Here is a 12,108-nt window from a genome sequence, read left to right as displayed (position 1 = left end):
ATTCTTTGCAACCCCATGGACTGTAGCCTACCATGTTCCTTTGTCCATGGGATTTTCCAGGAAAGAGTACTGGGGTGGGTTGCCATTTCCTTCTCCAGAGGATCTTCCGGACCCAGGGATTGAACCCGGGTCTCCTGCACTGTAAGCAGATGCTTTACTGTCTGAGCCACCAGAGAAGTCCACTGAAGTAAATAGAAGTGCAACAAATGAGTTGTCTTCCTGCTCTCACTTCAGGTAGAAAGATCCTTCTAAAACTTACTGTCTCTTCCTTTGCCCTTGACTCACATCAAGAACTATCTTTCTAGGTGCCAGTGGTCACTCCTAGGCTTCGGCTGGCTCAGTGCAGCCCATATCTACCTTTGTACTAATGCAACAGGCAGGCCTCCCCAGGTTCATTTCCTGCATGACTGAGACTTTATGTGGCATCATCACTCTCTCCTCTACGGTGGGCAGTTTTAAAAGCTGACTTTCATCACCTGTCTCCTTTATCTCTCTTGACATCACAAATATTATGGTAAGGGTTTCTCCCCCAAATTATCCCTTGGTAAAGAGGGAGTCACATTATCTACATTCTTAAAATTTCTCCAAATAAAAAGTCACAGCTGTGTAACTTTACTCAAAATAATGAAATGTCTTTCGGATGAAACAGGTTCACCTGAAATCCCCACACTCAGTGTTAGTTTCATGTGTATCGGGGTCATATGATGGATTAGGTTGGGAACAAGAAAGAAATCTTAAATCAAATAAAGATGTAGGAATTATTCCTGAGGTATGATCTCATAATTGAGTAAACAAGCATTTTAAAGAGCACTTGAAAAATCAACATAATAACATGTTGTAGCCACAACAAACACACACACACACATGAAACGAAGATCAAGGATACCATCTTTTGAATGAGTATTTGTGACAGGGGATAATAAATGCCAGTAAAAGCATCCTACACAGATTCAAAAAGGACTCTGTCTCAAAAACATAGATAGAAATAACGATGGCATGCTTTGGAAACCTGTCAGATGATTCAAAAGTGGCTCTATTGAGCATGATGCTTATGCTCAATATTTCATGTGTTTTAAATAAAGTTATTCATAGAACATGAGGGTATAAAATACTGTATGACTAATTAATACCTTATAAAATATGCTATTTTCATATGTCTTTATAACTAAGTTAAAAATAAATATAATTTGACATTCATTTGCATCCTGAAAAGTTTACTCCTCATAACTGAATTTGTTTGGTGTGGCTGCTATACTTTACGCTGGGAAAATGGTAGGCACTTTATGTGGAGTCTCCTCATGCTTATGCTTGTATGTTAGTCATTTGGATCCCTCACCAACTCAGGTAGTCAGAGAGTTAAGAAAATTGAGGCCCCAGGTATCGATGTTATAGTCAAGACTCACACAGTGTTATCAATGGTACAGGTTGGATTAGAACCCAGGTCTCTACATCAGACCTATGTTCATTTCAGTCAGAGAAGAAAATCTCAGCAACATCACAAAGGTAGGAGCAAGCATGGTGGAAGTAGAAAGTACTGAGGACAGTAAATAGAGAAGCTCTATAGGATCATGGGGCTTCCTTGGTAGCTCAGCTGGTAAAGAATCTGCCTGCAATGCAGGAGACCCACGTTTGATTCCTGGGTTGTGAGGATCCCCTGGAGAAGGGATAGGCTACCCATTCCAGTATTCTTGCCTGAAGAATCCAATGGACAGAGGAGCCTGGAGGGCTACAGTCCATGGGGTCAGAGTTGGACACAACTGAGCAACTAAGTACAGCACGTGTTATATATATTTATATGTATGTCATATATTATATACAAATTTATATATATATATATATATATATATATAGCCTCAGTTTTCTTAACTCTTTGAATACCTGAGTTGCTGAGGGAATCCAAAGGACTAATACAAGCACGAGGAGATTCCACATAAGGGGTCTACTATTTTCTCAGTGGAAAGTATTGCAGGCACACAAAACAAGTTCAATTTAAGAAGTAAACATATATATATATATAATTATATATAGTTATTTTAGGAGTATATATTTAAATATATATATTTAAACTGAAAGAGTAATACATGTTATGGTAAACATATGATTTTGTTTCCTTTTTCTGCAGACTAATCCATTAAGTACTGTCAGGAATGTCTGTCATAGACTTGTGTTCTCAATGGCAGGAGAGGTACGTGACTTGCTTGCATCCATAAGAGAGTCCCCCCTCTCCTGAACGTAGTTACCAATCTACCTGGGTCCCATGATCCAAGAGGGGCTGTAGCAGGGAACAAGTCTAATTCCATATTAGATCTGTTTCTTTCACTTTAATCTTTGTATTCTGTTGCTTTTTCTGTAAGTTAACCTCTAAAGGGATGTTGCCTACTGCTTAAAATATACATAATGCCCCATTTTGGGGAACCCTGCCTCCCATGTGTGAGTGTTAAGCTAGAATACCTTTGTTTAGCCTGCAGGAAACATCCTGACCAGGCCCATCTGTAAATGGCTGCAGGAAAGAAGAAACTGACATATCCCCTCTGGAGTCTTCTGGCTGGAACTAGGAAATATTTGTAACAACTTACTGTCTTTTTTGCTCCTTACCTCCCCCTCTTTGTTCTATAAAATAAACTAGTGTCCAAACCCTGGCAAGATGGTTCTTTGGGACTCTTCTTATCATCTTCTCAGTCTGCTAACTTTCTGAATAAAATTGCCATTCTTTGCCCCAACAGCTCATCTCTCAATTTATTGGTCTGTCATGTGGTAAGCAGTACAAGCTTGGACTAGGTAACAAGGCCAATCAGGATCCTGTATAGAAAATCTCTTTGTCCTGGGGTTACAGAATGGAAATAACAAAGACTAGTGTTCCCGTTGGCCACATCTCCTGACCACGTGGAGAAAGCTCATCTTTAATAGGTGTGAAGAAGGCCAATGCAGAGAGAAACAGGGTCAAAAAATCTAATGAAGGAGAACACCCTGTTTTGAGACCCCTGTTCTGGTTGTTGCTCAGTGTTCCTAGACTTCCCAGTCATATAAGCTACTAAATTTCCCTTTTTAATCAAAGTCAACCAATGAAAATAAAAGTATATCAAGAAAATAAAACCAGACAATTAACCTTTGACAACGGAGGCAAGAATATACAATGGGGAAAAGGGGAAAAGACAGTCTCTTCAGCAAGTGGTGTTGGGAAAGCTGGAATATATAAAAGCCACATATAAATCAATGAACAAACCACACCCTCACACGATACACAGAAATAAACTCAAAAAAATAGGTTAAGGACTTACAAATATAAGATAAAACACCATAATAACCCTGAAAGAGAACACAGGCAAAACATTATCTGACCTAAATCATACCAATGTTTCATTACTTCAGTCTTCAAGGGCAATGGAAATAAAGGCAAAAATAAACAAATGAGACCTAAACAAGCTTATAAGCTTTCATACAGCAAAGGAAACCATAAACAAAATGAAAAGACAAAGTACAGACTAGGAGAAAATATTTGCAAATGTTGAAACTGACAAGGGCTTAATTTCCAAAATGTGCAAACAGCTCATACAACTCAATAATGGAAAAACTAACAAATCAATTGAAAACTGAGCAGAAGACCTAAATAGACATTTTTCTAAAGACATACAGATGGTCAATAAGCACATGAAAAGATGCCCATCACAAATTATTAGAGAAATGCAAATCAAACCTGCAATGAGGTACAACTTCACACTGATCAGAATGGCCATCATTAAAAAGTCTACAAATGATAAATACTGGAGAGGGTGTGGAGAAAAGGAACCCTCTTGTACTTTGATGGGAATGTAAAGTGGGCTTTATCCCAGGGATGCAAGGATTCTTCAATATCTGCAAATCAATCAATGTAATACACCACATTAACAAATTGAAAAATAAAAACCATATGATTATCTCAATAGATGCAGAGAAAGCCTTTGACAAAATTCAACATCCATTTATGATAAAAACTCCCCAGAAAGCAGGAATAGAAGGAACATACCTCAACATAATAAAAGCTATATATGACAAACCCACAGCAAACATTATCCTCAATGGTGAAAAATTGAAAGCATTTCCTCTAAAGTCAGGAACAAGACAAGGGTGCCCACTTTCACCATTACTATTCAACATAGTTCTGAAAGTTTTGGCCACAGCAATCAGAGCAGAAAAAGAAATAAAAAGAATCCAAATTGGAAAAGAAGAAGTAAAACTCTCACTGTTTGCAGATGACATGATCCTCTACATCGAAAACCCTAAAGACTCCACCAGAAAATTACTAGAACTAATCAATGAATATAGTAAAATTTCAGGATATAAAATCAACACACAGAAATCCCTTGCATTCCTATACACTAATAATGAGAAAATAGAGAAATTAAGGAAACAATTCCATTCACCATTGCAATGAAAAGAATAAAATACGTAGGAATATATCTACCTAAAGAAACTAAAGACCTATATATAGAAAACTATAAAACACTGGTGAAAGAAATCAAAGAGGACACTAATAGATGGAGAAATATACCATGTTCATGGATTGGAAGAATCAATATGGTGAAAATGAGTATACTACCCAAAGCAATTTATAGATTCAATGCAATCCCTATCAAGCTACCAACGGTATTCTTCACAGAGCTAGAACAAATAATTTCACAATTTGTATGGAAATACAAAAAACCTCGAATAGCCAAAGCAATCTTGAGAAAGAAGAATGGAACTGGAGGAATCAACCTGCCTGACTTCAGGCTCTACTACAAAGCCAGTCATCAAGACAGTGTGGTACTTGCACAAAGACAGAAATATAGATCAATGGAACAAAATAGAAAGCCCAGAGATAAATCCACGCACATATGGACACCTTATCTTTGACAAAGGAGGCAAGAATATTCAGTGGATTAAAGACAATCTCTTTAACAAGTGGTGCTGGGAAAACTGGTCAACCACTTGTAAAAGAATGAAACTAGAACACTTTCTAACACCATTCACAAAAATAAACTCAAAATGGATTAAAGATCTAAACATAAGACCAGAAACTATACAACTCCTAGAGGAGAACATAGGCAAAACACTCTCTGACATACATCACAGCAGGATCTTCTATGACCCATCTCCCAGAATATTGGAAATAAAAGCAAAAATAAACAAATGGGACCTAATTAAACTTAAAAGCTTCTGCACAACAAAGGAAACTATAAGCAAGGTGAAAAGACAGCCTTCAGAATGGGAGAAAATAATAGCAAATGAAGCAACTGACAAACAACTAATCTCAAAAATATACAAGCAGCTCCTGCAGCTCAATTCCAGAAAAATAAACGACCCAATCAAAAAATGGGCCAAAGAACTAAATAGACATTTCTCCAAAGAAGACATACAGATGGCTAACAAACACATGAAAAGATGCTCAACATCACTCATTATCAGAGAAATGCAAATCAAAACCACAATGAGGTACCATTTCACGCCAGTCAGAATGGCTGCAATCCAAAATTTACAAGCAATAAATGCTGGAGAGGGTGTGGAGAAAAGGGAACCCTCTTACACTGTTGGTGGGAATGCAAACTAGTACAGCCACTCTGGAGAACAGTGTGGGGATTCCTTAAAAATCTAGAAATAGAACTGCTTTATGATCTAGCAATCCCACTGCTGGGCATACACACTGAGGAAACCAGAACTGAAAGAGACACATGTACCCCAATGCTCATCACAGCACTGTTTATAATAGCCAGGACATGGAAGCAACCTAGATGTCCATCAGCAGATGAATGGATAAGAAAGCTGTGGTACATATACACAATGGAGTATTACTCAGCTATTAAAAAGAATACATTTGAATCAGTTCTAATGAGGTGGATGAAACTGGAGCCTATTATACAGAGTGAAGTAAGTCAGAAAGAAAAACACCGATACAGTATACTAACGCATATATATGGAATTTAGAAAGATAGTAACAATAACCCTGTATATGAGACAGCAAAAGAGACACTGATGTATAGAACAGTCTTTTGGACTCTATGGGAGAGGGAGAGGGTGGGATGATTTCGGAGAATGGCATTTAAATATGTATAATATCATATATGAAATGATTCGCCAGTCCAGGTTCGATGCACCATACTGGATGCTTGGGGCTGGTACACTGGGATGACCCAGAGGGATGGTATGGGGAGGGAGAAGGGAGGAGGGTTCAGGATGGGGAACACATGTATACCTGTGGCAGATTCATTTTGATATATGGCAAACCCAATACAATATTATAAAGTTAAAAAATAAAATAAATAAAAATAAATAAATAAAGTGGTTCAACCATTATGAAAAACAGTATGGAGGTTCTTCAAAAATCTAAAAATAGAGTTGCTGTATGATCCAGCAATCCCACTCCTGTACATATACCCAGACAAAACTGTAATTCAAAAAGATATATGCACCCTTATATTCATAGAATCACTGTTCACAATAGCAAGACATGGAAACAACCTAAATGTCCACCAACAGATGAATGGATAAAAAATGTGGCATACACACACACTAAAATATTACTCGTCATTAAAAAACATGGATGGTCCTAGAGATTATCATACTAAGCAAGTAAGTCAGAAAAAGAAAGACAAATACTTCATGATATCACGTATATGTGGAATCTAAAATACGACACAAATGAACAGAGCTACTAAAAAGCAGCAGATTCACAGACATAGAGAACAGACTCATGGTTGCCAAGGGAGAGAGAGATAGTAGGAAAGGGAAGTACTGGGAGCTTGGGATTAGCAGATGCAACTATAGGATAAAAAACAAGGTCCTGCTATTTAGCACAGGGAACTATATTCAATACTATGTGATAAAACATATGGAAAAGAATATGAGAAACATATGTGTGTATATATACATATAATTGATTCACTGTGCTGTACAGTAGAAATTAACACAATTAACACAGCAACATTTTATTGAATTACACTTCAATAAAATTTTTAAAAAAGACAAAAGTAGAAATCAACCACAGTCATTACCCAGGAATGAAAACACTAACAACCCAATTGAAAACTGAGCAGAAGACACACTCACGTGTGGAAATACGCTGTTTAATGAAATATTTTTTTTATGATATATTGCAAATATATTAGCATAGGATGCTTCACTTCTGTAAATTCTAATACTAACCAGCTGCATAAGAATGAGCCATCTCTTAAAATCCCTGGTTATCAGTTTTTGCATGTTTCAAAGGAAGAATCTGGAAGCAGACTGCTAAGATCCAGCAAAGCTGGTTAGGGAAAGTGAAACCTTTGAATAAAGTATTTTAAATGCCGGTATAGCAGTCTGAGCAGCAGTCAACTACAGAGGGCTGCTAAGCCAGAGTCCTCCTCAACTTCACTATTTTTTTCTTTTTTTTTTGGTGGAGGGTAGGGGTGTCTGTTGTGGGGGGAGTACTTTTTATTTTTAGCTCTTAGAGCACTGATTGAAATTCTAAGCTAGTCCCCCAAACATAACTTTTTCCCCTAATTTCTATCATGTCCTGAAAACAATTCATTTCTGTTTTTCTTATTCCTGAAATGAGCCTTATTATATATAAGCCATATATAACAAGTTGTGACCTTGGCTTCTGAAGAAAGGAAGATTTGAAAACTCACTACTAGTCCGCTTTTGTGGACTTTGGGCTATTCTCTTATTTAAGATGCTCTCCTGAATCCAAGTATAATTGATAGTACCTAACTCCCTGATAGCATATTCAGAGACATTACTTTGCCAACAAAGGTCCATCTAGTCAAGGCTATGGTTTTTCCAGTGGTCATGTATGGATGCGAGAGTTCGACTGTGAAGAAAGCTGAGCACCGATAATTGATGCTTTTGAACTGTGGTTTTGGAGAAGATTCTTGAGAGTCTCTTGGACTGCAAGGAGATCCAACCAGTCCATTCTAAAAATCAGTCCTGGGTGTTCTTTGGAAGGAATGATGCTAAAGTTGAAACTCCAGTACTTTGGCCACCTCATGCGAAGAGTTGACTCATTGGAAAAGACTCTGATGCTGGGAGGGATTGGGGGCAGGAGGAGAAGAGGACGACAGAGGATGAGATGACTGGATGGCATCACCGACTCAATGGATGTGAGTTTGAGTGAACTCTGGGAGTTGGTGATGGACGGGGAGGCCTGGCGTGCTGTGATTTATGTGGTCACAAAGAGTCAGACACGACTGAGTGACTGAACTGAACTGAAATGAACTCCGTGATACATGGGGCTTCTCTGGTGGTCCAGCAGTAAAGAATTCAGCTGCAGTGTAGGAGACGTAAGAGATGTGGGCTCGATTCCTGGGTCAGAAATGAAGAAGAAATGGTAACCCACTCCAGTATTCTTGCTTGGAGAATAACATGGACAGAGGAGCCTAGTGGGCTGCAGTCCATGGGGTTGCAAAGAGTCAGACATGACTGAGCACACTAGGTGATACCCCCTCTGCTAGCCTCCCATCTAATAACAGTCTGGATCTTTTGACTGCTCTTGCTTTCAGCCACAGAGCAATCCCAGAGGAAAGACTGAAGAAAGTTATGGGCCTTTTTCACTCCGGGGAACTTTATCAATAGAAACCTGAGAAGGAATTTTCCCCAGAAGGGACTCTTCAGTAGAAAAGATGTCCCTGCAGGGAGGTGACTTTAGTGGCTTTTACCATTTATCTGGCATGTGGTATTTGCTCCTTCTTACAGTAAAAATTCCTCCAGGGGCATGATTTCTAACAGCCCTTACTAGAATGGGTAGATGCTGTCATGTACAATATCAACCTGAAAAGAGTAATTCTGACACAGAACTGGAGTCCATAAGCAGAGGAGGCCCGGTGTCCCTCTGCCATGGTCTCCCTCCATCCATGTGGTGTGGTTTTACCATCATAGGCTACATTTCCTGATATACATGGCTTTATTTGGGTTAACCTCTAATGCACCCTCCCTTCAGTGATGTTTCATCATTATCCTTAGACTAATGGCTTTTAAGGGCTTCCCAGATAGCACAGTGGTAAAGAATTTGCCTGCCAAGGCAGGAGATGCCAGAGACACAAGTTTGTTCCCTGGGTCAGGAAAATCCCTTGGAGTAGGAAATGGCAACTCACTCCAGTATTTTTGCCTAGACAACTTCAAGGACAGAGGAACCTGGTGGGCTGCAGTCCATGAGGTCATAAAGGGTAAGACTGATCACACACTAGAATGGCTTTTAAACATGATTTCTTAGCATTGGTCTCCAGGTCATCACCCAGATGCCAGGAGCTCCTGAACACTCTGTGACGCCCACTTAGGGAAGGTAAGAAGGGAACCAGTATGGTGAGCATACTCTAAGGGCCCGGATACTCTGCTTCGCATGTATGTTCACCATCTTACGTCATCATTATAACTGTATGGTCTGTAAATATTACCCCCTTTCTTACAAATGAACCTTGTCTCAGAGATGTCACTTTCCTCTTGCACGTCATCATGTCACATAGGATGTGAAAGACTTAGTGCTCTGCTGTGATTCTTCCCAGATTAGACCAGAACCTTTCAGAGAAATCCCTTGAGGAAACAGGAAAACAGGAAATAACTATTTGGGCCTCCCCCACCCCCACCTCAGAATGGATCTGTCACAGCTGATGATTCAGTCTGTTTTTGAATAACTGTAGATACTCTTTCGCTTCAGATCTATTGTGAAGGATGGGATCAGTTGAGATGGAGGGGGAAGAGGGGCAGGGAACTGGGGAGTTCCATTTGAGCTTCCAAGTGCTGGTCGCTTCTTCTGACCTGTAACACCATTCTGGGGACCACTATTCAAGTTCCTCTCCTGGGAAATTTAAAGACAAAGCTACTTGTCTGAGCTGAACAACTCTTGGAAGAGAAAGGATGGCTGTAATTTCGTCAGAAGGCCAAATGAATGACCAAGAGGAGAAAGAGAAAGATAGCAGGGCTGGCATACTCGGAGATGACTGGTTAGTCTTAGTCTAATGTAGGCTTGGCTCTATTAGCTGTGAGGTGGAAAGACATATTAAGACACCAGGCAGCAGAGTGGCCCTGTGAAAGTCATGCTTTATGAGTAAAGTAAAACAGAAGGTTGGTTTGGAATTATTTTTATCATTCCTTGACTCCCTAGCCCCCACCACATACATATGAATGTATGCATGCATGCTCAGTCACTTTAGTAGTGTCTGATTCTTTGCAACTCTATGGAGGACTGCAGCTCAATAGGCTCTTCTGCCCATGGAATTCTCCAGGCAAGAAAACTGGAGTGGGTTGCAGCACCTTCCTCCAGAGGATCTTCCTGACCCAGGGATCAAACCACGTCTCTGTGATTTCCTGCATTGGCAGGCAGATTATTTACCACTGAGCCACCAGGAAAGCCCCATGATTCCATATCAACTCTGCCCTGTGTAGTAAAAAACATACCTGCAGAACTAGAAAAAGGGCCTGGTTTTTTAGCTTTCAAGAGGTAATAGGGAGGTTGTCAAGTACTGTATAATAAATTCAATTTCCCTGCCCTCTAATTCCTTGGTTGGCACAGGTGACTTTAATTCCCTACTACCTCCTGGTCCCCCAGTGATGCTCTACTGAGCTCCACTGAGATGGCAGCAGCTGACCCCAGGCTGTCCCTGTTGCCTGAAGTACAACATACTGCTCTTCTCACTTGCATCAACATCAAGAGGAAGCCTGACCCAAAAGGTAATCTATGATAGAGAGGAAGAAGATGATACCGAATTTAGCTGGTGCAAACTGAGTTAATTAGTAAAGGCAGGAGAAACTGCACAGCAGACCTTAAGAAGAAAAAAGAAGAGGAAAAGGGTTATAAATGAGTTTCACCACAAGACTGAGGATACCCAACAATGCTGAGTAAATCAAATCTTGGAGGGGTAACGGCAAGTTAAGTCTTTCACTGGGCAAACTCTGTCCTGGCCATCACACATTCACCTATGCTGATCTGATTTAATGAGAAAAATTAACATGCAAATGCAAAAGGGTCATGAGGCGGCAAAGTGGCATGCATTCCATCTAGGAGAGTCTTCTGGGGAAGTGCATCTTGGAGAAGTTTGAAACAAGATTACAATAAGGGGTTAACTTGCTCTCCAGAAGAGAGGCAGATCTTCAGTCTCAGAAATCTGTTATTTCTACTATTTCTGGTAGAACTCACGGTAATAATCAGTCCTTTCTACATCTTGGCTAGCTTCATGCATACTGCAACAACCTCAGGCCCAGAAATCTGTTGTGTTGTTTAGTCAATAAGTCGCATCCAACTCTTTTGTGACCCCATGGACCATGGCCCGCCAGGCTCCTCTGTTCATGGGATTTCCCAGGCAAGAATACTGGAGTAGGTTGCCATTTCCTTCTCCAGGGGATCTCCCCAGCCTGGGATCAAACCCGCGTCTCCTGCATTGGCAGGCAGATTCTTTACCACTGAGCCACCAGGGAAGCCCAGAAGTTAGTCCTAGGAGAATGTGTCCTGCCATGGCCTCTTGTCTTTGTCCTGGGGACTAGGCCCTCCTAGAGTAGGGTTATAAACAAATAGTCAATGACTAGAATTGGCCAGTGATCATGTGGTCCAGGGACAGCCTCTAGGTCTATGGGTTGTTTGAAGACCCTCACAAAGAAAGAGACTGGTTGGAGCTGGAAGTGTTAGTGACTTCTCTCAAGTAAAACAATAGTCTGAGCCTTTGTTTTGATTGGTCCAGGACCATGAATAAGAGCCTTTTCAGCATCTGAAGTTTCAGATGTGGAATTATGATGAGGTCTGTTGTAAATAACAAGAATAAGACAACTGATATGATTGCACCAGCTGTGGCCAAGGCTGGCTTCCAATAGATATCAACCAATTAGTATGGAAGACCATATGGGTGGTTTTGTATGTACATTTTACTTTTACATTCTCTCTCTTAACCATCACAATAACTCTGTGAAGTAGATACAATTTATTTTATGAATTAGGTATTTCAGATCAGAGAGGTTGAATAAATTGCCCAAAGTCACACAGCTATCAAATATTATACTTAAGATTCAAACTCAGGACTCCAAAGTTAATGCTACTCTCTCTGTTGTATTTTCTGTTAAAAAAACAGCTACACCCTACTCTTGCAATGCAAGACCCCAAAAGTCCATAATCAGTATCAGTTCCACCTT

Source organism: Bos indicus, chromosome 11 (assembly GCF_029378745.1).
Source record: "Bos indicus isolate NIAB-ARS_2022 breed Sahiwal x Tharparkar chromosome 11, NIAB-ARS_B.indTharparkar_mat_pri_1.0, whole genome shotgun sequence".
NCBI classification, from domain to species: domain Eukaryota; kingdom Metazoa; phylum Chordata; class Mammalia; order Artiodactyla; family Bovidae; genus Bos; species Bos indicus.
This window is presented reverse-complemented; position numbering follows the sequence as displayed.